At 50.4% G+C, this 27948-nt stretch overlaps 1 protein-coding gene across 14 annotated transcripts in view; it reads left to right on the top strand.

Annotated features, from left to right (window-relative positions):
- The window catches only part of ZFHX3 (zinc finger homeobox 3), a 685441-nt gene that overhangs the window by 487083 nt on the left and 170410 nt on the right, over window positions 1–27948 (top strand). For 11 of the 14 annotated variants that reach the window (XM_054198577.1, XM_054198573.1, XM_054198572.1 and 8 more), the window contains 2 exons: window positions 6811–7133; window positions 22799–23160. The gene's annotated coding sequence lies outside the window, so the exon portion shown is untranslated. The other 3 variants (XM_054198582.1, XM_054198583.1, XM_054198581.1) reach the window with 3 other exon arrangements.

Raw genomic sequence — 27948 nt, forward strand, 5'->3', positions numbered from 1 at the left:
CCACGGGGCACCCGCGGGAGGAGGCTCACTGCGCGAGGGGGTATGGCCTAGAAACTATATCAATACCCACAAACGTTCAGCATCCTGATACATGAGATTATGTTGCTGAAGCATAAGGCACACAGGCTCCAGGACAGCACCTTCGGGCCATCTGTCCTGTTTAGATGCCATGACGTAACTCGGCGATAAAGCGCTATGAGCATCGATAGGAGGAATCTCTGCAAAACTGACTGGCAAACAGCAGTATACCGGCAGTCTTACTTCTCCTATACTTGCTGCTGTCCCCAAAACTGCCAGCATTTAGAAAACTAGCAAACGTTTTGAAGGAATCCTAACAGATGTCTTTGCACAGACACACTCACCCCACATGCCCGCTCCTGAAGCAGACCCCCGCTTTGATTCCCAGGCTTGAAGAGAGGAGAGCAGCACTCAGAACCAAGCACCTTTGCTGAAGGAGAAGATGCAGTTCTTGACCCAACTGCTAAAAAGCCCGTAGATCAGACGCGTCCAGCCCGGAAAGCGTCCCGGAGAAGTTACAAACGCCTTTTCTGGTTAGTTTATACCTGGACCGGTTACAGAGGCAGAAGGGCCGCAGGGCTGCTACGGCAGCTACAAACTTTCCAGTGAAATGAGTGTTTATTATTTTAGGTTTGATGCCGTTCCCAAAAGGACCTAATCAACAAGTAATAAGGCCTCAAGAGAGCAATTAGAAACCTGAACTTTAACTCCCTTATAACCACAGGGTAGAAAGCAACTTTTGCTTTGGTTTTGGGTATGCAGCCTGGCGTGTTACCGAGGAAGAAATACTGGAAATCTGAAATCTAAAATAACTGTAGACAAGCATTTAAATTTGAACAATGAGGTACAACACTAGTTTCTGTGGCAAGGTGAATGTGTGCCTGACGGAAAGCACTAATGGTTTGAGGGGTTTATGCCCAATATACAGCCTCTATCATATCTCATTTTTTTTAATGCTTCTTCCTAGCTTTAGGCAATGACCGAGGATGTTCGGTGCCTGCATACTTGCAGCATCTGCCCCTCTTGAAAAAAAAAAAAAATTACCTCAGTTTTCCCACTTGTGAAATGACAATAATATCTGCCTAAATGCAGACGCTTGAGATACTTGGTTGTTTGAAACTTGTTTTGAATACTTTGGATGGGACGTTTCAGACAGGAACTGCACATTGAGTAATTCTTGCCATAGAAAGTCACGTGGCTACTGGAAAGCAAAAAGTTGCATAAGAATCCGTCTGCGTAGCACGGCTGCACCGGTGAGTGTTGCCCAAGAGGGCTAATATTGCGCACTGCCTGCCTGAGAGCATGGAGGAAGCACTCGACTTTGCAGGTCTTTACGCAGAGCCATGGCAACGCTAACACGCACCCACAGATTGTTAACGTTCGCGTTAGTTGAAACTTAAGAGGTGTGTTTCTGAAAAATGTTAGAGCTAAAGGGGTTTTTTCTTCTTTTTTTTTTTTTCCCAAATACCATATTTGAAGGCTCTTTCCCCTGGCAGTACGTGTCTGTGTGTAGAGGAGAGAGCTGTGATTGTTGTACGTTTCCTGGTCAGCGGGCAGTATCCTATAATACTGTTGCGGTACAAGAAGCCAAGAAGAAAAAATTTCTCTTGCACCTGTAAGATTGGTTGTTGATTTTTAATTGCTTGACTCTTCTGCAGCCTTAGTGGGCTTCCAGATCAGGGCAGGATGAGCAGGCTGACCTCTGTGTAGTGGTAGTTGGTGCCTTGTGAGATGAGTATAGAGTGCATAATTTTTTTATATTATTGGCTATTGCAAGTCTTTCCAGAGAATGTGGGGGTAGGGGTAACGAAGCCTGCTGCAGTGAGCGTCCTTAGCAAGCCTGCGGCACACAGCTCCATTGCGTGTCCACCAGAACTGTCCCTGCTTGGCCGAGGATTGATCCAAACAGGATGAAACCCATGCTGGCAGGCTAGGAGAAAAGCTGAAGAAGTTGGCAGTGGCAATGTCTGCTGCTCCGTTGACGAGGACAGCGCGTGTCTTCCAACACTGCCTCTTCTGACCAACTCAAAGCTAGTATTTTTCCTGATGTGCCGTTGTCAATGCACAAGTACAAATAATACTCAGTAAACAGTGAGAACCAGGAGAGATATCACTGTAAGGAGGATGCAGAAGTCCTGCTTAATTGTTCCTAGCAGAGAGAGCAGGCACAACCCTTCACTGAAGTGAGTGTCGTGCTATCAGGAATGATCGATATCACGTGAAAATGGGCTAAAACTCTGGGAGCACGCTGTAGAGCAGCGTCCAGGGGAGACACTTTAATATACTGATTTTCTCTGGAAGGTACCTAAAGCCAACAGGCGCTGGCAGCACGCGTAAGGCTCCTCACGGCAGTTGGCCATGATTGCAGTTACATGGAGGTACAAGGCTGTTGCAGCCAAGAGTTATGGAGCTGTTAAGGTGAGGTCCTGCTCTCTTTCGGAGTGGAGGCACCAAACCTAGACCAGAGCTGCACATGTCCCACTCAGACTTGCAGCTGGGGATGCTGGGGGTGCCTCCATGGCCCTGTACTGAGCCCGGGATGCCATGGCCCAGCGCAGGAGCAGGGAGGGCTCTGTCTCTGCCAGCCACGGTGCCAGGGCAGAGCGGAGAGCTGAGCAGAGCCAGGAGCCTGAAGATCGAGTGAACTTTTAGATATCCCAGCCTTAAACAAATTTAAGGTCTTGAAAAACTTCATTTGATGTATAAAATGGAGCCAGCAGAGGGAGTGAAATGCAGGGACGCTATACCGTGCGTGGAAAAAGGAGTCGCTGGGGTTCTGAACCAGGTGCAGCTGGTTCAACAACACTTCTCAAAACCCATAGTGTGGGCACACCAGCTCAGTCCAGGGCCACGGGGAATGCGGGTATGGATTAACAGAGGCAGGTTATCCCTTGTAGGAGCGAGCAGTTGTCTACTTTATCATTATCAATGTTAGACTAGATGTTTTGGGGGGCTAACACTGTATGCTTCCAGTATGAAGAAGATATCCAGAGGAATCTTAACTTCTCAAATAATTCCCGTTCTGAGGGGGTTCTGAGCACTGTCTCCGTAAGTGGGTTCAAATGCTTTAAAATATGCTTCAGTTGATCTGGCACTGTTCACACAGTCCTGTGAGCGGCCATGTAAAATACTGAGGAGAAGCCTAAAACTAAGCACGCTGGTGTTGCTCCCTTATTCTTTTATGCCTCCTAAATGTCCTGGTCTTGGCATTATCTTGAGCACTAAATGTGGATAGACGTGCTTACAAGTAGCTTCTTGCTGATTTTTTAGTTAACTTCTTCAAAAATAGGAATTTTGCAAATGCGTTAGTTCTTCAGCATCCACTTAGGATTTTTCCAGACTCATCTTTAAAGTGTCTTCAAAGACAGAAATACCATTTCCTCTTTTGATTGAGTGTTGGCCATCTTTGTTCACCATTTGATTAGAAGAGATAGGAAGTGATCTTTTTAAACCGTTTACCACGTGCGAGCTTCCTTCTAGCTACTTCTGAAGGAGAACTGGCAGGAAAATGCCAACTTTAGTGGTCAGAGACCACTGCGGGACTTGGACTTAATTCTTCCAGGGCCTCTGCAGACTCCAGCAGCCATCAGTTCATGCACCACGGAGGGCAGCAAGGTTGTATCTGTAGCTTTGAAGAACAACACAAAAAAAGAAGTTGTATTATTATTTTTTACTCAAGCTGAAATTTCTAAACAGTAATACAATAAAATGCAAATTCTACAGCCATGGATTCGCAAAAGGCCAGTGCTCTTTGTCCTGGGACTCGTGTTGTGAATTCTGCAGCCCAGCTCGGTAGCTCGGTCCCCAGTTCCCGAGTGCAGGTTTGCCGCGTCCCGTGCACGCACAGCACGCAGACGATGGCACGGCAGAGCAGAGGGAATCACCGATTTAGCTGTCAATCTGATTCAGAGGGGATGGGCAAATAAAAGGTGGGAAACTGTTACATTTATGTGAACAATCAAAGGAGTTTGAGGGAACTCACTTCATTTTGGACAGTGAGGAGGCTTCACTTGCTGCTGTCCGTCCAGGGGGAAGTTACAGTCTGAGCGTGCCAGATTTCCCCAAGTGCGACTTGAACCTGCTGTTCAAACAGCGTAGGTTGTTACATTGAGAGTTGTTGTTGTTGTTGTTTAGATGACACTGCAAAGGAAAAAATTTGGGGGGGCGGGGGGGGAGATTCCAGCCAAATAAACAGAAGTTTGGTGAAGCATCTCTTGGAAGTGTGTTTTTCTGAAAATCATCCCAAGCCTGGATGTTTTCAGAAAGTTTCCTTTCAAAAAGTGCTAAGTACTCGTCCGATTACAGTTAAGAAGAACAAAAGGACGTATTTTTCTTCTGCTAAGTCAGTACTATATTTGATATCTGAGGGCAGGAGAATGCTGTTGTGAGTCACAGCTTGCAGATTGCTGTTTCATACCTTCAAGAGGTAAACGATAATTTCCCAGGGATATATGAGAGGTTTCAACTATTGATGTAATCGGTATGCACAGCGAACAGTTGTGTTCTTCTGTAGCTGATCTTCCCTATTCTGTACCTGTGCCCTATGACAAAGTTTGCTGCATAAATTAGACTGGATTTGCTTCCAGTGTGTCTGCCCAGTGATGGTGGCTGGGACAGGCTGTATACTTGGGAGCTCTCCAGATGTGTCACTATCTAGAAGTGAGTTGGTCGCACTTGGCACTCTTTTCAGCCGTCCTCATTGACCGTAACAGCAAGAGGTGGAATTGATGGAGCTTTGTGAAAGGCATTTAACACTAGTGGATCAACAGGCAAGCTTTATGGTACAGGTGCCTGGTGACCCGTTAGCTCTGATTCTCTTTTCACTGGAAAAGAAAATTCAGTGCAGAGGTAGTTTGGGATATAAAGTATGATGTGATCAACCAGTAGGGTCTTCTTCGCTGTAGGGGTTGTCAAGCACTGGAACGGGCTGCCCAAGAAAGTGGTGGTGTCACCATCCCTGGAGGTATTTAAAAGACACGTGGATGTGGTGCTCGGGGACGTGGTTTAGTGGTGAACTTGGCAGTGCAAGGTTAACGGTTGGACTTGGTATCTTAAAGGTTTTTTCCAATCTAAGTGACTCTATGATTCTACAAAAAGCCAATGTAACGGTCTCCTGGGTCTGTAATATCATTCCAGTTACCAGGTGTTTGGAGTGAGACTCCTCGCTTTGCAGGAGAAATTTCCAACTTTTTACAGTCTCCTCTTTCCAGTATCCCATGTCGTTTTCAGCCAGAAACGATTCATATAGTTGTATACACTGTATGCTTTATGTTTGAAAAGTCGTTGAATCTGTGTGTTTATACACCAGGTTTCAAAGAAACATTTCTTTTAGCAAAATACAAAAATGTAACAAGTTGGTAGTCTCAATAATCATGTTGAATACTGCGGAATTAGCTTAAAATAAGTTTTTCCTCCTTGAAATGAGATTAAATTTGTGCCTGGATCAAGCAATTCTGCACCAGTCTTGAACTTGTTAAAGATGAAAATCAGAATAACCACTGCAATATTGAAAAGGTAAAATGAGAACAAAATGGCATTTGGCCAATGTTTATGAATCACAGAATATGATCATGAAATCATAAGAATAACCACCAAAAGGTAAATAAATTACCCAGACTACTACTTATTTTCATGTACAGTTTGACACAAAAGCTGAAGCCATGAATGATTTATACCTGTTTTAACAATAATACTCATTTTCCTGAAAGATGGTCAGCACTCAGGCTGCTGTGGGCACCGTGCCAGTTGTTGAAAGGTTAATGTCTCAGCAGCAATACATTAAATTATGAATTATACCAGTCCCAAAATGGAAGGTTATTAGCTCAGTATGTTTAATTAGCCCAGCTCGAACTTTGCCATCTGCTAGCACTGCCCATCGCTAATGCACGGCCACGTGGAACAGGAGGGTTGCAAATAAGATGCCAGAAGCAGGAGCCCTTCCGCTTCCACGCAGCCTGACCTCACCTTCCCGGCACGCCGACGCTCTGAAATCCTTGGCAGGGCCAAAGGCTCGGCCACACACCTGGCTCTGGTGATGTCCTCCTTGGTAACAGCCGAGCTGATCCCCAGACCCTGGAAAGGCGCTGCCTGCCGCACAGACCGCACTGAACGTTGCAGAGAGTTCAGAAGTACGAGGAAAACGCCTCTTGTTTTCTCCCGAGGGCCAGTTAGGGCCCCTTAGGGCCAGTTTTCCTGCCAAAGTATTTGATTGATGTTCGTAAATACTCATTAGAGTTGTGTCCTGGTTACAAGACAGACCTTGCCATGAGAGGAAAAGGAAGAAAGAGGAGGGCCCAACATGTACCTGAGCAATCAATGTGCCAGAAAAAGAGGATCTTTCCTAGGGAGAGGTGTGGAGCCGCAGTGCCCAGGGGCGCCGGCAGCATTGCGAGGGTGTCCTGCAGGCCAGTGCTCGGATATGTAGGAAGCAACAGCTCGCGGTGGATTTATTTGCGCAGCATCTCTTGCCAATAACTGCACAAGGCTACGATATTTAGTTTTTCAATAAATATTTAAATTTTACCTCTTTGCTTATTTATTTTTTTAAAAGAACAAACAATAAATTCTGTTGATTTTTTTATTGGTTAAGATTACGTGATACTTTTAAAATATGATGCGCTGAGTATTACCATTAGTAATTATTCACCGTTATTATGAGGGTGCTTTTGGGGGGCTATGTGTTAAAACTCAGGTCAGAAGCGTGCCCTGGAAAGTGGAATGTACAAACACAAGGGAAGAACCAAAATTGTGAGAAGCCAAACACAGTCTTATTTTTAATTCTTCTTTTTCTAGGTAGGATAACCTTGCCAAGGAGGAAAGGAATTTGGACAGACTTAACATACAGCCTGCGCAGCTTCCACTAGCTGGACACTAAAATGAAGAGAGAGTTTATTCATTCCCATCCCGACACAGCCCACCAGAATTAAAAGACATTTTAACCTACAAGGGAGATTGGGTCAAACGCTTCCTAATCCACCCCAACCAGTCTGCATAAAGAAGCCCATTTGATTCCGCTGGCTATCAAGTCTCCACGTGTCTGTGTTGGATGTGAAAACTAAAGAAAGAGTCTGGCAGAAATTAGAAGGCATCCGAGTCAGCACAAGAGACAACACCAGGTAGAGACTCAGTTTCTTTTTCTTAATTTTTCTTACAGTAATTTTTTCTTCTCCTCCCGTTGAGTTTTTGCTGATTCCCTCTTCTTGACGTTAGTAAAGCCCCTGTACTTGTACTTCTGGAGCAGGTGGCATGGGTGGGATACTGGAACAGTACGTATTAGAGTAAAACCTGCAGACAGAAATAGAAAGTAAATGGGAGATGAATTGATCAGAGGAAAGGCAAAGGATGGAGGGGATAAAATAAAGGGAAAGAAAGACAAGAATGATACCTTGCCTGTGTACTACAGTAATTTATTATTTTTATATGGTGCCCAGGGTGTACAGTATCTGTTTTACTGAACAAATGGAAAAAAACAGTTCTCAGCCCTGAACAGCCAACATATTAATTTATACTCCGAGAGCCTGACAAAACAAGGGGTCAGGCCAGTGAGACAAGGAATAATTCAGTGCTTGCAGAGCCTGAGTTACTTAACTCTGGTATCTGCACACGTGTATGCCATCAGATGGAGGTCTCTTGGCTTTGTAATAACTCACTGTAGAAGAAAAATTTCTCATTCGGGAAAGTTCTGAGCGAGGGGGATTGGCTGAGGGCACAGGCAAGTGTTTTATCTGGAGGAGCAAAGAGGCTGCCATTTCAATGAACTGGAAGGATGACAACCCGAATCACAGCCTGGCAGCAGAGCCATGGGGGAGCACTGCAAATCCCCCCGACCGGGGTGCGAGGATGCTTGTAGTGGGCCAAGATGTGGTCGAGAGTAGAGAGGAAAGAAAAGGACTCGGGAAGAAAAACTGGAGCATTTGCTCTGAGCTGTCTAGAGCTGGAGTTTCTAACGAGCCATCCAGATGGGACAGCAAGGAGATGACCTGAAACAACACGCTCGAACGGCAGAGGGTTCCAGTGCAGACGCAAACCTGCCGTGACCACAGAACCAGGGGAGCAATAGCAAAGTTGTTTTCTAACACAGTTATTGCCACTCCAATTGCAGTTTTATTCCAAAAGCAAATTCCAAAGTTTTATGTCCATAAAGGTTTAGACATAAACAAGAAAGAAGTCGGGAAAGTGGTATGTTCTGTATAAACAGTTCCACTTTATAATTAATGCTGGAGATCAGGGGAGCAGGAATAGCTGTGCATGTGTGGTCATTCAGATTTACTGTTGGTCTTATTAAAACCTAGTTCTGCAATAATTTTATGCCCAGGTAGGGGCAGAAAGAGAGCAGGATGCCCCCAAGCAACCCATAAATAGTGTGGTGAAGACAAAGCGTTTATTACTTAGCTTCACAAAGGCTCTGTAAGTGCTCTCCCAGGGTATGTATACTTGTACCCCAGATGCCAATTCTGCAAATTAGCATTATTTCTCAAAATACTACGTAAACAGAAGTCATTTGAATACTTGATTTCATCAGACAGTCACACATGGAAACGTCAGTATCTATCTTTCCCTTTTGTGGAGTGAGCAGGGGTTTTCACTGCCTGTCTTTTTATTTCTCTTGGAGTATTGTTACTGATGAAAAAACCTGGCAGGGTCTGGGATCTATACAGAACTCATTCTGCAGGATTTTGTCCCATCTCATTGCCCCATGCTGTCTGAAGAGCAACTCTGGGACATAAACTTTCCCATTTGTCACCGAAGCTTGCTATTTTGAAACTCTGTTTAACGGTTTAAATTACTATGGCAAAAGTTACTTCATGGCTGAGACACACAGGGAATCGCAGGGATTTGAGAACCTATCAAATTAGCTTTGGGATGTCCTTTTTTTCTAAGTAGAAATGCCACCAGTAAGTTCAGCTCGGGTTTTGCTGATGGGCTCTTATTTTATCATTGTGCATCCTACAAGTTGTTCAAATTTTAGAAACTTACACAATTTTTTAAAATCCATTTTTGTATTGCATTTCACGTAGAAACAGGTACCTTAGTTAATAGGATAACAGTAAAATGGGGTGAGAAAGACCCATAAAATCATCTTTAAACGATGAAATCATTTTCCTAGATAAAATAGAACATATGAAAAAGTGAATATTTCAGGATTTTCCAGGGCTAAAAACAGTGTTGCATTTTAAGGATGCCTATCTGTCCTGTTCAGTGGGATAAAGACATACATTTAATACTGCATTTTGCAGGATATTGGACTTTAACATCCTTACATTAGAAAAGTTGTCACTGACCAGGAAGCCAGTGCAAGGAGGTGCTGCATTTACTGGGAGGGAGAAAGCACTTTTCTAGCATCTAATTTATTTTTTAAATCATAAGTGTTTGGACCTACTGGTGTTTTGAATTGTAAGAGTTAATTCCATGAAATAGGAAAGGAAGAATTGGGCGAGTGAGCGTGATCAGTGGTGCACTGTAAAGGGACATGGTTTCGTGGTACTCCACACAGCTGTCGTCTGCGTGTCTGCAAACACATCAGGAGAATTTATGCCAACATCACGCCTTACGTGCTCTGCTCCTTCATGGCGAATTAGTATTATTCCCATTCTACAGGGCGGGAAAATAGGACAAAAAGTGGAGGAGTGGGTTTTGAAGTCCACCCCCATATGCCTTTGTCTTTGGGCACTTCTAGCGTACCCTGCGTGCTGCCCTGGCTGGTCCTTCAGCGCAGACAGCAAGTCTGTGGCAGAGCTAGGAATAGAAGCCAGGCCCTTGTTCCAAGTCACAGATCCTCAAGAGTATTTTTAGGCACTTAATACCATTAATTTCATACTCTTTTTGGCCAAGGATCTTAGAAACAAGATCATGCTTCCTCCTGAAATAATTTTTAAAATCATACTTATGTGCTCTCAGACAGGTTTTTTTTACAGAGATCGTGTACCGTTTAGCCCTATTTAGGCTTCAAAATTAGTTTTGGGAGGAGTTCTGTGTGGACTGTGCTTTTGTGCAGCCTCAAAGTGTGACTAAGGATACAGTGGAGATGGTGCAGTCTTTGGCTTCTGCAGGGCAAACGGTACCTGAGGAGAGGGGCTTTGGCAGAGAGCAATGGAGGGCTTCGTTTAATGGCCATACGCTTCAGGTTCCTTTTTTGCCGTCTCTGAAAGGCAACGTTCTGTGCTTCTGTATCCTCTTTATTTTGGCTGCAACTTACTTCTCTGAAACACAAAATCTTTTACGTTTAAAATACAGCAAGACCATTGTTCACCAATATTTTGACTAAAGTGATGCTAGGACACAGGGGGCACCCAGCAGCCCCAAGGACGGCAGGCCTGCGATGCGCTGGGGCTCCTCCAGCCGCAGAGGCACAGCCCTTGCTCGGGCAGCTCACGCTGGCGTGTTAAAGCTGGATGAAAAGGTGTAGAGAAATACATAGATTTCTATATAGGATCATGTTTTTATCTTGCCAATTCAGCAAACCCAGTTCAAGCCCTGCTCCGGCGTCCTATCTATTATTAATTAATTGATTTCCTAGGCTCATTATTGAGTTTGCTGTGACTTCCCCACAGTGTGCACAGCTTTGCAGACAACGGTTCCCGTCACAAAGCTCAAACACGCTGAAAACGCCGAGTCAGGCGAAGGCAGGAGAGCACCCAGCGAGTGGCCAGGCTGTGGCACACTCATGCCTGGCTTATCCTTCTCTTTTCGGTGACACACCCCAAGATCCTGACAGCTTTTGCTGTCCCCTGGTCCCCACAATCGCCTGTTTCGCCCATCCCACACTTCTGTGGCCACGTCCAGCCCACGTGCCTCCCTGTGGACAGCCACTCATCGCATGAACGGGGGAGCAGAGTGTTTTTTAGTGACTCCCCTGTCGCTACCACAGGTCTCGAGGCGGGTTTCGGGGGGCTGGTCGCAGGGCAGCCGGGGGGACAGGGAGCCCCGTGCGGGAGGAGCACAGCCGCCCCGGGTGAGGAAGGCCTCTCCGCGGGCGCGCTGCGGAGGCTGTGGCCCTGCTCCGGGCGTCGAGGGGCTCCTCTCCCTCGCTCCATCCAGCTCTGGTGGTAAACGTGCTTATTACAGTGCTAATGTCCTGCAAGTGGAATCCTACCTCCAAGTGTATTAGGGTAATGAGTTCACACCTAACTAATGGAGACTTAATAGAGTTACTAATAGGCTGCCTTTTCCCCCCACGGTTTATGACCCCGCGGGCTGGAGCTGTCAGGGGAGGGAGAGGCGAGAGGCCGCGCTCAGCCCCGCGGCCGCCACAGCCCACGCCCCAGCTCGGCCTCTGGCCTCCCGGCCTGCGCCTGGCCCGGCAGCCAGTTTCCAGGGACATCGTCTCTCCACCTTTCTGCGAGGAAAAATAAACAGTTTGAGGCTCCTGTGTCTTTATTAAACATTTCCTTTAAACTGCATACTTTGGCTCCCTGCCCAAATGCACCAAGAAAGCTTCCACAGAGCAGCTTGAGTCCGGAGCTCTGCTGCGGGCTTCCCGGGATAAATAACCCCTGGAGGAGCAAGCACCTGCGCCGCCGGCTGCAGCCCAAGCTGTCCCCAGGGCTGCCGGCTCCCCTGGGCCCGCCAGGAGAGGCTGATGCTGCCGGCCGGACTCCCCACACCGACGGCGCCTGGGAGCAGCCCTGGGGAGGAGAGTGAGGGAGGCGAGGAACCGGCAGCGCGGTTTGCCTGGCTCCGCTCTCCGGCACACAGACGCGACGTGGCAGCGAGGTGGGTGGGGAGGCGGCTGCTCTTATGGCGGTGAAGTTCGTCCAGTGCCGTGGGCCGAGAGGGTTTGAGTCGTAGGTGTAAAGGGGGTTGGGATGCGGCTTTGGCTGGGAAGCAAAAGCAAGCTGTATGTTTAAGCCTGTCGCACCAGACGAATAATACGCTGGCGTTAAAAGGACATGTGCTTCACCCACCGTCAGCAGCGCGGTCGCCAGCCGTCGGCGCAGGGTCGAACGTGGGTTGCATCCCTGCCGGCGCAGCGGCCGCCGTCACGCCCCAGGGTGCAGAGGGAAGCAGTGTGCCAGGCCGCATTGTTGCGGTGGACAGGACAACATGTCTCTGAGCTGCCTCAGGAAGCAGCAGCAGCGCTACGGCGCCAGCGGCAGCCCCACAGCCCGCCAGCGGCAGCCCCACAGCCCGCCGGAGAGGCTTTGCAGGCGTGGGCTGGCCGGGCAGGGGGACGAGGGCGGCGGGGGAGAGGGGCCGAGCACGGCGGGCAGCAGGGAGGGGGCACGGCGGCGGGTGATGTCAGCGTTTCCTTCTGGATCGGTCATGTGTGCTTGCCAGGTAAACAGTCTAGAAATAGATGGGAGGAAGGCAGCGGATGGAGCGTGCAGCCGGGCTGGAGGAGCTCTGCCTTCACCCTTTCCTCCCCGCTGCCGTCCTCGCAGGCGGCTTCCCCTGCCTTCAGCAGGGCGCTGGGAGCAGAGGGGGCGAACGCAGAGGAGTAAAGCGAACCCGCTTCTGTCCTGTCTCACAGCTTTAAAGTGCGGTGCCCTCTCTGGAAGACAGTGCTGGTGGATGAAAGGAGGTAGAGTTTGTTGTTTCCAGGCAGCGGTTGCAGCAGACCTGCTTCATCCCCTCCCTTGCTGGAGGAGCCCAGGTGAGGCCGGTGAGAGCCCCGGGCGGGAGGCACCGAGGGGTCCCCTCCGGTGGAGGGGCTGAGCCGGCCGGGCTGGCTGAGCCCGGCAGCTCTGCTGCTCCCTGGGCTGGGAACAGGTTAAAATCCATGCGTTTGCTGCAAGCATAGAAGCTGGCTTACGTCGCGCGAAGCGTTCCCAGCAACTGAACAGCACGAGTTCAGGTACAGAAAGCTCCGCAACGTGCCAAGAATATTCTTAGTTTGCTCTTTCCTCATTCACTAGAAATGTGCCTTTTCTGTTACGCCTTTCAGAGCAGCCTAGCAGTTAAATTAGTAACTACAATAAAAACTACCTGCGCTGCTTGGAGACGGGGTTTTCTAAATCCCCAGTCATCCCAAACATAATGCGTGGACTGAGCCGCCTGCTGCGGCAGGGAGTCTGGCCCTCCAGTCGCCTCCCTCGTCATTGATCTCAGCAGAAGAAACGTGCAGCACCGTGCAGGCTCCTGCCTGGGACAGGCACCGTATCTTTTCCAGGCAGGACAGGGTGGTTTTTTTCAGGCATTTTTCAGGCATGATAGTATGCTACTGTGCATCATCCATATGTCTGTCCTGTCTGGAGCGACAGAGAGAAACTGTAAGGATAGAAAGCTGGAGAAAACACCCTCACAGCCACTGCTGATGGCCAGGTGCCTGCTTCTCCCTGCTCAGCACTTTCCTTTACCCCCAGAAAACAAAGCTGCCGTCATCGCAAGTACCCATAAAATGCAAGGCATCCTGAGTGCAGAGATTAGTGGTAATTTTACAAGGACTCAAATAACGTTGGTCTGCAGGGTGCAGCACTGCCTTGAAAGGGAACAGCAGACATTTCCCCTGGAAGCGAGTTTCCTCTTTAGAGCAGTTTACGGCCGAGGCGCAGTGTCAGATTGTGGCACAAATACACTGTCAGCCTTTGGGTTGGAAGGTGGACATTTGATACCTCTTTCTGTTGCCGAAACGCGCTGCCCAGACACGACTCCCAGCACGGTTATTTTTCGAAGCATTATGTAATTGGATTGCATGGTCAGTAGTGCTTCCTTAACAAGCCTTTCAGCAAACCCTCTGCCTGCCGCAGCCAATCCTCAACCCTTACATACACACTTACTCACGCAGGCTCAGTCTGGAGTAAACTCGCTGCTAAATACAGTTAGAAAACAGACGAAACCAGGCTCGGAATAGATCATCTGCTCCCTGCGCTACATGAGACGTGGTGCGGCCGAGCCCTGAGCGCCGCTGGTGTGAAAACGGGGTTGCGCTGGCATCTCCCGGCGGAGGGGTCGCTGGTTGCCTCCTCTGCCATGCCTCTCTCTAACAGCAGAAAAAAAACCTGCTTTTTGGGGCACGGATGGGCAACCGAACCGGGGGCTGGTCACGGTGTCCCTGTCTTATCTCGCCCTGCTGTGATGGCCCTGTGCTTCAGGGACCAGCTGTGGGAAACCTCTCCTACTGCACTCAGGCCCGGAGCGGCACCGGGGCCTTTATCTCCTAGGTTTTGGTGTAAGCTGAAGTGCTGAATTAGGAACCAAGTCTCCAGATACCTCCACGGTTCAGACCGTACACCATTCCTGCAGTGCAGCCCGCAGTGGTGCTGGGCCAGTCCCAGCCCTTCGCGGGTGTTTTGCAGGATCTTCCCTCTCCTCCGGCCGCTGTCAGCCCGCGGGTTATGGCTCTGCTGAGTCACGGCTTCCTGTTTGTGATTGCTGACTAGTGGCAGCAGTTGCAGAAGCAATAAGAGATATTAAAAAGTGTGAACTTCCACTGGGACCAGAAGATACAATTAGGGCTGTGCCAAGAAATACACTGCAGCGAGCTGTTGTTTAAAGGGATGCGGAACACTGCAACCCCCCGTTCCCTTGCTGCAGGAAGTAGGAAAAATGAACATCACTAGCCCTTTATCATCTCTGAACCCAAATAAAAATTGCGTTTGACTTTTGAAGCTCACTCTGGCTCTTTTCCATGCTCCTCCTCAAAGCGTTTGATCCAGCCTTCCAGTCTGGGTTTCTTCTACCTGCTGCTGCTGAGACATAGGGATCCTCGTTTCTTGCTTTCACCTAAGAGTGATTCTCCATGGAAAGCCTACGTGATACTGTGTAAAAGGGGCTGCTTTAGAAGGCTTGCACAACCGTAATGTTATTTCCATTCTTTTTTTAATGGGAAATATCTCTGGGGAGAAGCATGAAAGTATACGTAGAAGGTGCTCTTTGATCATTAAGATCTAAATGCAGCATCCAAACAGCGTGGCTGTTTCTTCACATTATGCTGAAATTCATCTTAGTGCTGCTCCTGGGTGGGCATTTTCTTGTTTCTCCTTCCTTGGCTTGAACATTTGGAAGCATTGCCGCCAGTTTCATCCCCAGTCCTGGTCATTATTGTCTCCAAAATTTATTTCTCCATCCTGCAGTTTACTATATTTATATCAGCCTTTCAATTTCTATTTTAAATCCATATTAACTTTTTAGCCTTATTGTCAGAATATACATTCTATTTATTCAGCTAAGCATGGCAATTAGAGGATGGCATTCTATGGCCTGTGTGTTACTAGAGGACTGAAAATACGCTGGGGCTGGTCTTTTCTGGATTGAGGCTATAGTACTTAGCAGCTGAGAAAAGAAATCTTCGCTTTTGTACTGGCATTAGATTGATTTTTATTTTTTTTTAACCCTGTGACAGACATAAGGCTGAGGACTGGCACAGAGAACATACATTAGGGGAGGAAAAAAAAACCCCACCCCACAACCTCAGTTATTTCAACAAATACCAAAAGTGGATTGAGAGTGGATGAAGAGGAGGAGGAGGCAATAGTGAACACACAACACAGTTCAAGCTGGCAAGGAGCCCTTTCTTGAAGAATGTAAGTTTAACCTTTAGCATTCAAGTGTCTGGGCTTAAGTGTCATTATGAGCAATACTTTCCTCCAGCACAGCCTCTCCTGCCTGGAGGAGGGTTCTGTGCAACCTCATCAGTTTTCCCCTTTCCTTTACCGAGTATAAAAATATGTATTTCTGCCTGCATATGCTCAGCAAAGTTACTTCTAGTGGCAGCGCCTCGCTTGACAAAGCCAGGATGGCCCTGGATGGGTCCGAGGGAGGGTCTGCCCTGTCCTGGCGGCCGCTGCGGTGGCTGGTGGCTCTGCTGCCGCTATGGCCCGATAAAGCGAGAGCTTTGCCGGACTAGTATTCACTGGCTGAATTTAGGTTAAATATTTTGTGCTCCAGACTCAAAAGTGGAGCCAGCTGGCTGGGGTGGGGGCTGCCCCCCCAGGCAGCTACCCACGGCTGGCCTCTGTGTCCAGGCCCTCCGGCTGCCCAGCTCAGGAGCGGCCGGCAGCAGGTATCTCTGCCGTTCCTGCTGGCTTGTTTTGGCCGCAGGAAGAAAGAGCATCTGCTGGCGAATTGCTTTTGCGAGAAGCAAACTAAAATGAGGAGGAGGGAGGGATGGGCCTGGTGTCGTCGTCGTCGTCATCACCCCCACACTCCCCCCAGTGCTAATCTCACCTTTTGATGGAGGTAACATAGAAAAAAATTAGAGAGACAGCAGCAGACAAACATCAGACCTGGCTGCAAATGGACAGGCTAGATGTGCCCCCCCAAATCATCTCCAGCTGTAAAACACTTCAGGGCTGATAGAAACCACACACATCCCAGGCACAACCCAATCTGCAAAGCTGCATTCCAATAAAAACGCAGCACGGACGTAAAAGAAATACTGCCCGGGATTCCCGCCCCGGGTTGGGTGCTGGGGTGGGAGGTGCCCCCTGGCCCCCAGCCGGGCACAGGGCTGGGCCGGGTGCCTGCTGGGGCGCAGGGGGAGCAGCGGAGCCCCCCCAGCCACTGCTGCGGCTCCCCGGCGCTCGGCTCCCCGTCCCAGCCCTCCCAGGGCACAAATCAAAGCGGCTGCGCCGGCTAATAGGGGAGGGTCGGGGTTAGCTGCAGGGTACATCGCCGGCTGAAATCACAGGCTGGAATCCGAATTTCAATAAGCATGCCTCACATCGGAGGCTGGGCTGCAAATGTCAAATGCGCTTATGTTAAATACAGGTAATATTCTGAATGTACGTTTGAGAGCATGATTCTTTCGGATACCTTGTCTGATGAATTTTGCGTCTCGTATTTGTGATTTTTCCATGCAAAGAAGTACAGGTTTTAGAGGAATAAGAGCATATATTTATAAAGAGGCAAAGATGAACTATTTGATTAACTGTAGCAAAGATGCTATGTCAGATCAGATTTCTCACCGCTTACAACTTAGGTTTTGAGTCCGTGGTTACTATATAGTAAGTGCAGCTGGTATTGGTGCTTAACTTACTGAATAATTCGATGCAGGCTTTTCTGCAAATCTCCGTCTTAATTCTAAAATAATTTGGAGGGGAAGAAGGCAGATGGATTATTTTCCAAGGAGCATTTGGTACCTGACTTGCACTGAAAGATGACAGATTTGCAATGCTGCCACTTGTTCTGGCCCATAGTGGGGGATGACTCTGGGACTGTGCCAGCCCTGGGCCAGGGTCCCTTTGCCGCCGGCTCAGCCTGAGAGACCAAGACTAGCCCAAGACAAGCCAGGTTGGTTTAGTCACTGTATGGACACACTCTGAATTTTGTGGAAACTACCCTGTAAAACAGAATTCTTCTCAGTGCTGAGAACAATTTTTTCCCCTCTCTATTTCTGTGGGAACTGTAATTCTATTCTGTAACTGATTTCCCTCTTTTTTCCTTTTAAGATGGTTCCCAAACATTTATTGTGGGATTTTTCATTTAAAATAGTTTTCTAGGGAAATTACTGTGACAGTGATTTAATTGTTTAATTAAAATCTGACATTGATGACAACATAAATACAATAGGCATGAGGTGATATAGGCATTAAACAAGTGCAATTGTGGAATACATCCATAGTCTACTTTGAGCACACAGAACAGCTCACAAAGAAATGATGTTCAATATTTATCAGGTTAGTGAGTCCTAATTAAATGCCGAGACTTTTTTCTTCATTTCTCTAAAAAAGCAAAGGAACATATAGATGTATTCCAAGTGATTATTTCCATCGCAAACACATCTACTCATCTTGTGTTAAGGCCTGCAAAGAAAGCAAATTCATATTAAAAATCTGCTAGTTGGCTTAAGGGGTATTTAGTCAGCCTGACTACAGCAACCTAGCCCGAGGTTTGGAGGTAGCTGGAATAGCCCGCTGATGTCCCATCACTCCCAGTGGCTATAGTAAGTCCAGCGATTACAAAATGGATGGACAGATTTCTTTTAATAAGTGGGTAAAAGAACCCAGAAATATATTGAAGACAAAAGAGGAGAACAAACATTCCTCTGAATTTCCCCCCTCCGGCCCAAATCACTCCCAAATCCTATGCCCCCCCTCGAGCATACCCACACGTCCATCTCTCAGCAATAAAGGAGGCAGCCCCCTGCCCATTAAACAACACGTACGTGCCTCCAGAAGAAATTCACGTTATCTGGCTGGAATTGCTCAGCAGTGCGTCTCTCCAGCCCTCTCTTTCTAAGCCCTGCTGCATTTCTGCATCCCAACAATGAACACGCCGCTGTTGGAATATCCCTTTCCATGCCTCTTGCTGGGCGTCTTTAAATGGTATCAGATCGCTTCTGCAGCTTAGACAGCCCTTTGCAATCAGTCGCTGCTGATCGTCTGCCCTTTCCCCCCTTTCCAGACCCCTAAATAAATGCATCTGCTCCAGCCTAATTCATGTCAGCCTTCCCCCCTTCTTGTATGCAACTTCATGCAAACAAACTTTCTAAATGAAAAGATAGCTTACCTGGACAATGCTTTGCGTATAAAGTAATAAAAACTGATAAAGCCAGACATCCCAACTCTAGTACAGGGATTTGATTGCAAATTTCCATTGCAAAGGAGTAGAGGGAACTGGAAATCTGACAAATGCCTTCAAATTGACCTGTGTTTTCACAATGCACGCTGTGTTTAAAATGAATGGCAGACTTTATCATTTGGAGCTCCTTCAAGGACTCTGGCCTTCTACGCTTTGTTCTAATTCTTCAGACATATTTCCAAGAAGCACAAAGCTACGTAAGTGGATGATATTATGGAGATTTTTTTTCTAAGCGGGATTCTTCCCCCCCGCCCCCCAATAATTTTTAGAGCCTGAATTTATAAACGTAGCCTGGAACTTTTTTCTTACTGCATCCATACATTAGTCCCTCATGTCCAGTTGGCCTTTTCCACCTCAGAGCTTTAGCCCGGCGCCCCCACAGTGCCAGGTGGAGGGAGGCAGCGTGCAGCCAGCCTGGTGCCTGAGCAACGCGATATGGTTGTGGCTCCCGAAAAATTCACTGTAGTCCACTGCTTTCACCACAGCCCTAGGCAAATCTGGCCCGCTCCTGCCTCAGGACAGAGCTGCTCCTAAGCCGCCCGGCAGCCAAGTCGTATTCCGAGGGCAGGACTTGGTTGCCTTGCAGAACCCGGGGAAGCGAAGCCGCTTACCCCTGTTTTACATGTCAAAGATAACAACCATCGTTTCTGAAAGTTATGTCCAGAAAACCGTATGCGCTGCCTCAGAAAAAACATTTTGCTTCAGAGTTGTTCCTCTTAATCTGTATACGTTTTTACAAATAATAACTTTCCTTTAAAGTGCTGGTATTGGTTCCATCTGTTCAAAATAACATATAAATGAAACTGTATGATTCTATGCGCAAATGTATCAGATATGCTGCAAGACAAAAAAATAGGGTTAATCTAATAATTCAACTGCGTCTTTAACAAGTTTCCTATGGGAAAAATCAGTCTTATTTTCCCTGCAGATCTGATACTGAGAGCTTCTTTCTACTAAGCACATTAAAAGCTATTTGAACAAAAAAATCCTATCTATGCATGTGGAAAGATACATATATAGAAACAAGAGGCATCCGTAGTATTACAGATGGGGCTGTATCAATATTTCTAATTACAGCAAGGGTAGTCCCTTCTTATATTTTAGGAACTGGATTGCCTTTTTTATTCCAAAGAACAAAGAAATCTTAAGGGAAGTAAATTTTCTAGAGGAGAAACGCGTGCATGTATGTGTTTGAACGCTGTACCTAACGATTACTGTACACATTATTCCTGAATTCCTCAGATTTATTTCGGTATTTGCACAGCGGTTTATCCGGCTGGTCCTGCAGTCATCACTTGCTCGTTCCCTTCTTTTCACACGCACACACACCCCTCGCTGCCTCTTTTTGCACCCTGGTAGAAAGGAGAACTCTTCCATTCCCCAGCCTCTGGCCGGCTGCGCTCAGGACGAGGGGCAAACCTCTGCCACGCGCTTCATCTGGCTGTTTCCCTTCCCAGCCTCTCCTGCCCTTACCAGGAGGGGAGGGAAGATGTCCTAGGACTTGACCCCAGAGCACAGCCAGCTCCCAGGAGGGTGGGGGGGCCGCAGGGCGCGCTCCCCTCTCCCCGCTTAACCCCCTCTGCTCCTGGGCACGGCCGCGGTCTCGGCGCCCCTGACCCCGGCGCCCGCTGCCCTCCTCCCTTTCGGGGCACTCGGGATCACCCCGGGAGCACGAAAGGACAAGAATGCAGGAGCAGCAAGAGGCTGTCGCAGGAGGGCATAGCGCAGCACGGCCAGAGAAGCAACAGAATCGCCGAAAAGGGGGATGTTTGGTTTGTGTTAACTACCCAGACAGATGCACTTCGGCATGTTTGCATTTATGGAATCCATATGTTGTCATGGGAAATTAGAGGACAGCAACACAAAACTAGAATTCGCGATGCAAATGCAAAGAAAACGTACATGGCTACCAGACTCTGCGTTTGCACATGTTACTGCGAAGGTGCCTGTTTCTGGAGTATCGACAGAGTTATTAGATTTGCTTGCCACCTTCTCCACATGTTTACTTTTTCTTTGCTCTGCAAAAAAGTGTGTACATAGGCAGCACCCGTTCTCAGACCCGTCCACCAGATCCACAGCCTCTGGTGAAAACAGGCGCTTCTCCTAAGTTATACCAAGTACTAAAAGACAAGGGTTACTTTATTCTCGCCTCAACTTCATCATCAAAACACTTTTGTTCCATATTCAGCAAGAACAACAGTTACAAATTACACGCACCTTTACAGATAGCGCACCAAGCAGCCCTGAAAAATTCTACTTGCCCCAGGGCTTGTTAGTTTGGAGTTTGTTTTGTTGGGTTTTTTTTTTTCTTTCTTTTTTTGGTTGGGTTTGTTTTTATTGGGGTTTTCTTTTTTTTTTTTTTTTTTGGAAGGGCAAGTAATGTTAGCAATTATTCTTCTATAAAGCTAGACAAACATATTTTGAGCAGGGACTGACAAATTTTTAAGGGCAGCTTTCAAAGGCAAACTGGTAACATACTGGAGTCTGTCCATTTAACAAATCATAAGAACTCACACACAGCATGCGCATTGTAACAGTACACATCAGTGCTGCATTTATAATATTCAAATAACTATGGTACATATTAAAGCTTGACTCTTAAAGCCTGTGAATATCTTCCAAATGCAAGACACTTGCAGTAATGTATCTAGTACAGTCCTCCTTCAAATTTCTAATCATCTGTCCTCTTCTTTCATCCCCCCATCCCACTAAAGGGACTTGTCAAAATTTCAAATGACTACCCCCACGTTAAGATATATGGAAAGCTCGATACATTTCATTAAAAATACTTACTAACAAACATGCAGTTTATTACCTTGCAGTATAAAATACATCTACATTAAGGTTCTCCCAAATGGAAAAACTGACCGCAACTGCATTCCTTGTTCAATGCTATGAAACAAACCGGGAAGTTAATTATTTGGGTTACTATTAAAAATAAAAAATTAAATTAAAAAAAAGGAGGAAAAAAAAAGCAATTTGAAAAGCTTCTTTAGATTTTCAAGACAGATTATTTAATTCAGCTGTATTGCTGCCAGTAATAAAATAGTCTCTTACAGAAAGATGAAGAAAATATATTCCTGAAGCCTGGACAGAGATTCTTTACTGGTTCACCTCCTCCTAAAATTCAAATTCCGTGTTTCCAGCGATCATCTACATTTTTTTTGCCAGGGCTGGAATGGGGAGGGAAAAGCTGCTGGAAATAAAAATTTTAAATAATACTCGCAGATGGACCCGAACAGAAAGTGAAAAATGTTACCGTAAGGCTAGAGAAATATTTATTTAATCAAACCAGAGGTTCTGTTGGGACTGGAGGAATGTTGCATCCTTTCCTAAAAAAAGAAAAAAAAAAGGGGGAAAAAAAGAGGAGGGGGTGGGGGGAGAAAAGAGAAAGCAAGAAAGAAAAAAGGCAGAGGCACAGCCGCCTCCTGGAGTTCCCCATTGTCCGGGGCTATAGAGAGCCCCAGAATGGCATTAAACTCACAAAAGGCATATTGTGCAGGGGACAAAAAAAGCCCCTTCTTCTACAATAACTTTTAGCTTCTTATTTTTAGAAAATGACAAAGCTGTTGCCAGCGATGGCTGGTGAAACCTGTAGCCCGGCTCCCAGCGAGGCTGGACGCGGCTGTATTGATCCGCTGTCCCGCTCGGAAAGGCGGCCGCAAAGTTTGAATGGGAGCGCGGGCCGGGCCGCGCCGCGCCGCGGGGATGCTGCGGGGCCGCTCCACCGCCCTCCGCGCCCGCGGCCCGCCCCGCGCTGGGGCCGCCGCCGGGGCGGCGCGGCACAAAGTTGCGCTCGCTGCCGGCCGTAACTTTCCCGGCTCCTCCCGGGGAAAACTTCGGCGGCGGCTGCGGCGGCGGGGGTCGTCCTCGCCCTGCCCTGCCCTGCGCGGGGCGGCGCGGCCCCGCCCGGGGCGCGGGGGGCAGGTGGCCCCGTGGAGCGCCCCGCCGCCGCGGAGCGGTGCGGAGCGGAGCCGCCCGCCGGCCGGCCCGCTCGCCCCCCTTCCCGGCGCGGCGCTGCGCGGCAGGGCGCGGAGAGGCGCGGAGCGGCGCCCCCCCCGCCGCGGGCTGGGGGCCGGCCGCTTGCCCCAAGTTTCGGTGCGGCGCCGCCGCCGCCGCGCTCCCCCCGCCCGCTCCTGCTCGCTCGCTCCCTCCCCCGCCGCCTGGGCTGAATCTTATTGATCCAGAAGGTGGCTAATTAGCCCTTCCCGTCGTGCCTGGGTAATGAGGCACATGCGCACTGCACTAATCAGCCATTTTTTGCAGGAAACTAATTAGCAGAATAAAGATCCAAAGAGTTTTTTTTCTTCCCAATCATCAGATCTGAGTCCGGGCGCTTCCTGCTCCGGCGACCGCCAGCCCCGCCGCCCGCTCCGCTCCGCGCCGCTCCGCTCCGCCCCGACCCGACCGCCGCCGCCGCTGCTGCTGCCGCCGCCCGCGGCCCCCTCTCTCCGGGGGGCTGCAAACTCCCCGACAACGATGCTGCTGCTGGGCAGCGGCGGCGGCGGCGGCGGCTCCCGCTCGGCTCCGGCTGCTGCCCCCGGCTCCCGCTGCTGCTGCCCCGGGCCCCTCCGCGGAGCGCGCTCCTGCCGCCGCAGCCGCCGCAGCCTGCATGGGATCTGTAGCCCCCGCGCCGCCGCCCGGGATTAAAAGCGCCGCCGCCGCCGCCGGAGCAGCGACCGCGTAAGTGGCAACTTTTCTGCCCTGTCCCCCGCTCGGGCTCCTCCTGCTCGGGGCGCCCGGGCTGCTTTGCATGGGGCTGGTCCGGCCCCCCCTCCCGCCCGCTCCCACCCACCGCCCCGGATCCCCCAGCAAACTTTGTGCCGCTCGCCGTCCCGGAGCCCCGCCGCTGCCGCCGGGGACGCGCAGGTGCCGGCGCCGCGGGGGCCGCTGCGCGCCCCGCGGAGCCCCCGCCCCGCCCGCCGGCCATGGCCGCGGGGCGCGGAGCGGGGCGCGGAGCGGGCGCGGCGCTGCCCGGCTTTGTGCGCGGCGGGGCCGCCGGCGGGGCTCGGGCATCGATCGGCGGGGGCCCCGGCCCCGCGGGGACGCCCGCTCCGCGCTCGGCGGCGGTCGCGCGTGGGCTCCGCGGAGCCGGCGCCTCTCGGGACCCCGCGCGGCGAGAGGCGGCTCGGGCGGGCCCCCGTGGGTGCCCCGCGGGCGCTCCGCGCCGGTGACGCGCTGGAAAACAAAGGGGCGAAGAAGTGCCTAAAACTGCCCCGGCCCCCGGCGGCCCGGCCCCGCCGCCCGGCCGGGCCCCGCGCCGGGAGGTGCCCCGGAGCGGCCTTGCGAGCGAGAGTAATTATGATTTTTGTTTTCCGCGGGCAGGCTCAGTTTTTGGGAAGAATGCGGCTTAGGGGGATGGGAGAGGTGAAGGCAGCGAACGCCACTGTAGGCCGATCCCCCCCCCCCTTCTCAGTTTCAGTTTTTAATTACTTAATGCTGAATCGCACGGCGCTTATCTAAATATTTGCAAATGCGCTTTCCTATTGATTCCTCTGAATAAACTGTGCTCCTCGCCCTCGGAGGGAAGGCGATTCCTGCTCTCCTGAAACTAACCCTCCCGAGGAGAGTGTGTGTTTGCGTGGGGGACACGTACGTCCGTGTGTCTGTGTATATACGCGTATGTATGTGGCACGCACATGCGGGTTTCTTAGCGTGAATTATTTATAATTTGGTTGCGGGATTTTATTTTATTTTTTAAAAATTGTTAAACTCCCTCCCTCTACTCTTTTTTTTTTTTTTTTTTTTCTGAAAAAAATATTTTTTTAATTCTGAGAAAGGTCTGTTTCTCTTTCAAGCTATGCTTGAAGCTGCTCTCGGGTATGTCCTGTACTTTGTGCGGATATGTAATATATACGCGTCCCTTCCTCGGCTGTCTGTCTGTCTTTCTCCTCTTCTCGCTCCTGTTTAATATGGAGCAATTTTCTGGAGGCTCGGTGACTCCCTCCTTAGGGTCACATTGAGTTCGAATCCGACTGAAGGTGCAGGAATCCTGCAACGGGGGAAATAAGAGAATAGAGAGAATGGGGTCAAGTTGGCTGCTTAGAGGCCAAAACTCCCACAGCTGCCTTTAAAAAAATATATATACAATATTTGGCTTTCCTCGCCATATTACAAATTGTAGCCTCCCCTTTCAGGTATTTTCTTTACAGCTTAAAGCCCTTTCTTCCTTTTGCCCCCCCCCCCACTCCCCCTGTTAGAGGAGAGAAGGGGGGGGGAGGGAAAATAAAAGGAAAAGAAATGGGGGGGGGCAAGAGGGGAAAAAATAAAACCCATTGAGTTTAGGCAAATAAGGTTTGGTCTCCGTATCCTATTACAAAGCACTTTGAATATGCAAGACATCACACAAGACCAGTTATTCCAGTTACGACAAACTTAAAAAGAGAAAAAAGAGAGGCATGTTTAGATTGTAATTTGTTAGAGCAAGAATCATATTTAAAACTCTGTCTTTTAATTTTTTTTTCCAGCCTTGCATTGTATCCAGCCTTTTTCTGATGTCTAGGGTTTTTTTTCATTATTATTATTAAAATCTTTCCGTTGAGTTTAGGAAGACTGCTGCGAGCAACACATTTTCTATATTTTTGTTCCTGTATCTTGGAGGAGAGTTGGCAGGGATTCTGTGGTTTGCAGTTACACAATATGTTATCATGTTTTTAATCACTAAATCATTGCAGTGGTTATAGATTTACAGTCTTAGGGTATTACTGAGAGGAGCAGCGCAGACCGTATGTACGGGAACATACGAGAGCATGCAGTTAACATGCTCGTGAACTTTGCTTTTAAATCGTTTCCCGGCCGAGCTCTGGCGGAGAGGAGAGCGAGCGTTTTGGCATCACCCCTCCACGCACTTGAGGAAAGTTTGTGCAACCCTCCCGGCAGGGCAGGAGCTCCGATGGGTGTTGTGGGCAACCCGTCCCGCGGCGCTGGCGGTAAGCGGCGGGTCAGGGGGCGCGAAGGGGCGGCCGGTGGGCTGGGGCCGCCACCTGCACCGGGCCGGGGGGAGCGGGCCGCCTCGCTGGACGCGCTCTGCTCCCGTTTCCCCCTTTATTATGTAACAGAGCCCTCGGCAGCATTAAAAATTCAGCATTACAAGCTGATTGTAATGCTCCCTCATTAGGGAGCACTGTCTGGTCCGGCATTAACGCAAGACGGAGCGTGGCTTTTCGGCTGCAGCACTGTCAGAGGCTGGGGGGCAGCCGTGCGGTGGGGCGGCCCGAGCCCCCCGACCCCCTGCAGCCCCTGCCAGCAGCAGTGGGGTTGTGCCGGGCTCCCTGCCGCCGCCGTTCAGTGCTGGCCCCGCGGCCAGGCCTGGGGCTCCCGCTCGGCCTCCCGGCCGCGGGCTGTCCTCTTGCGCCGGCCTTGGTGTGGGGACCCGGCTTCCTGAGCTGCTCTCCCGCCTGGGTCCTGCTCCGCAGGCCACCTTCAGCCAGAAACAAAAGCAAACAAAAGGCATATTAGAGGGGAGAGAAACTCTGCGTCTGGACGCAGAGGTTGCTTTGCTGCATTTGTATTTATTCCTCCCCCCGCCCCTTATTCTTTTTAAATGGTGTCATTTTGGGAGGAGTGGGCAGCAGGAAGTTCACTCCAGCCCCTCTCCCGCGCGGCAGTGGTGCGGCTCGCAGCAGCGCTGCCCTCCGGGAGCCCCGTACCCTCCCTCCCACCCTGCCGCTGCCTTTTGTTCCCGCAGGACCGAGCCAAGGTGCTTCTCGGGCGGGTGGAGGTGGCACGGGCAGCCCTGGGTGCCTGGCACCTTCGCCTGGCCTTGCCGTGGCTGCTGTCAAACCAGGGCCCGGCGGCGGCCGCGTTGACAAAAGCAGAGGCGCGCGTCCCTCTTTTCATCTCTCTGTTTTGACCCCCCACCCTGGTCCCCGTCGGTGTCGTGCCGGAGGCCGGGAGCAGTGTGGAGGAGCGGATTTACTTTGGGCCTGGCCAGCAGTTTAATGGCTTGAGTGGGGATCGCTAAATCCCAAACTGATGGACATATGGCTGGCTGCGTTAGCCTCGCCGTTAACACTTCCTTATGCTTTCCAAAATAATAATGATAATAATAAAAATGTTGCATGGAGAAGATGAAAAATTATTAGCGGGCTTTTACATCAACTTTATTCAGACACTGTGTTCTGCTGGGGCTCGACTCCCTCGCGTGAGCGTTTCCCCCGCCGGTGTCAGACTCGCGCGTCTGCAGTGGGAGAGTTTTCAGCAACCATCTTCTCGAAGGTGGTGGTGGTGGTGTGCGTACTGGCCCTGCCGCGGTGCCGGAGCTGGAGCTGTGTTTGCGCTGGAGAGACCGGTGCAGTTCAGGAGGGACGGGGCTGGGGAGAGGCCGAGTGTTTCACGGCTCCCCACTTCCCTTCACCAGAGCGCAGCCGAGGTTTGGCCTTTGTGTGGCTTCGGGGGCCGCGTGCCGGTGGGCGCGTATGGCCGGCGGGAGAGGTGGGCCACGAACAAAGCCGGGTCCCACCTGCTCCCTGCGGCCCGGCCACATGCGGGGACCCCCGCGCCGCTGGCGGGGGCTGCGCTCTTTTGCAACCGACCAACCGTGGGGGGCTTTGGCCTGGGAGAGGCCCCTGGGACTGGAGCGGGGTGCCCATGGGGGCTGCCCCCCTCTGCGCTGCTTCTGTTTCCTCATGGTGGGGTGTCCCCCTGCACCCCTCTGGGAGGCTGGCCTCGCCGTCCCTGTGGGGAGGTGAGGGGAGACTGGAGAGAGGAGCTTCTCCAGTGGGGAGCGGGGCTGCCCTTCCCTCCTCCCTTGCCAGCCGAAATTCGGGCCGGGTGTCCAGCGCGTGGTGGCGCGGTGGCGACAGGGCTGTCGAGGGCTGTCGTGGCAGGAGAGTGGGAATCAAAACATCTGTGCGCAGGCCTGGGCGCCGCAGCCTCTAATGGTTTTGACGGAGCTGTTGTGGTCTGTTGTCTGGAAAATCTGCATTCTGCGCCGTGCCCGAGGGGGGCCGCGGCACCGCAGACCGTGGCGGTACCTAAATATAACCGCCTCGCGCCGTGGGGTGAGGTGAGGGCAGGAGGGAGCAGGGCCGCCCGTCCCGCCTCCTGCTTTGTCTCTGATCTGCGATTCATGCATTTTTGTTTGCTCCCGAGGTTGGGTTTGTGTGTAGGCAGGGATTGGAGAAATAGATAAATTCCAGCTAGTTTAAAAAAAAAAATAAATCCACCAACCGAACCAGGGTGGATGAGTCGGGCTTCCCTCCCTGCCGGCAGCTGGGGAGGCAGCGGTCCTTGCCGCTGGGTCGGGGATCCCAGCGGACCTGGACACCCCGGCGTGCTCCTGCCCCGCAGCTGCTGGTGGGGGAGCGGGCCGTTCCAGCCTGCTCGTGTCGGTGTTTCTCCTTCCCCCCATAGATGGTGTGGGTCTCACTCAGGGTCCCGCCACACTGGCAAGGAGCGAGCGCTTTCCAGCGCTTCCTCGTTGGCTCTGCCGGACGGACGTGTCCGTCTGTCAGTGCGGGAGGTGGGTGT

Source organism: Rissa tridactyla, chromosome 4, assembly GCF_028500815.1.
Source record: "Rissa tridactyla isolate bRisTri1 chromosome 4, bRisTri1.patW.cur.20221130, whole genome shotgun sequence".
NCBI lineage: Eukaryota > Metazoa > Chordata > Aves > Charadriiformes > Laridae > Rissa > Rissa tridactyla.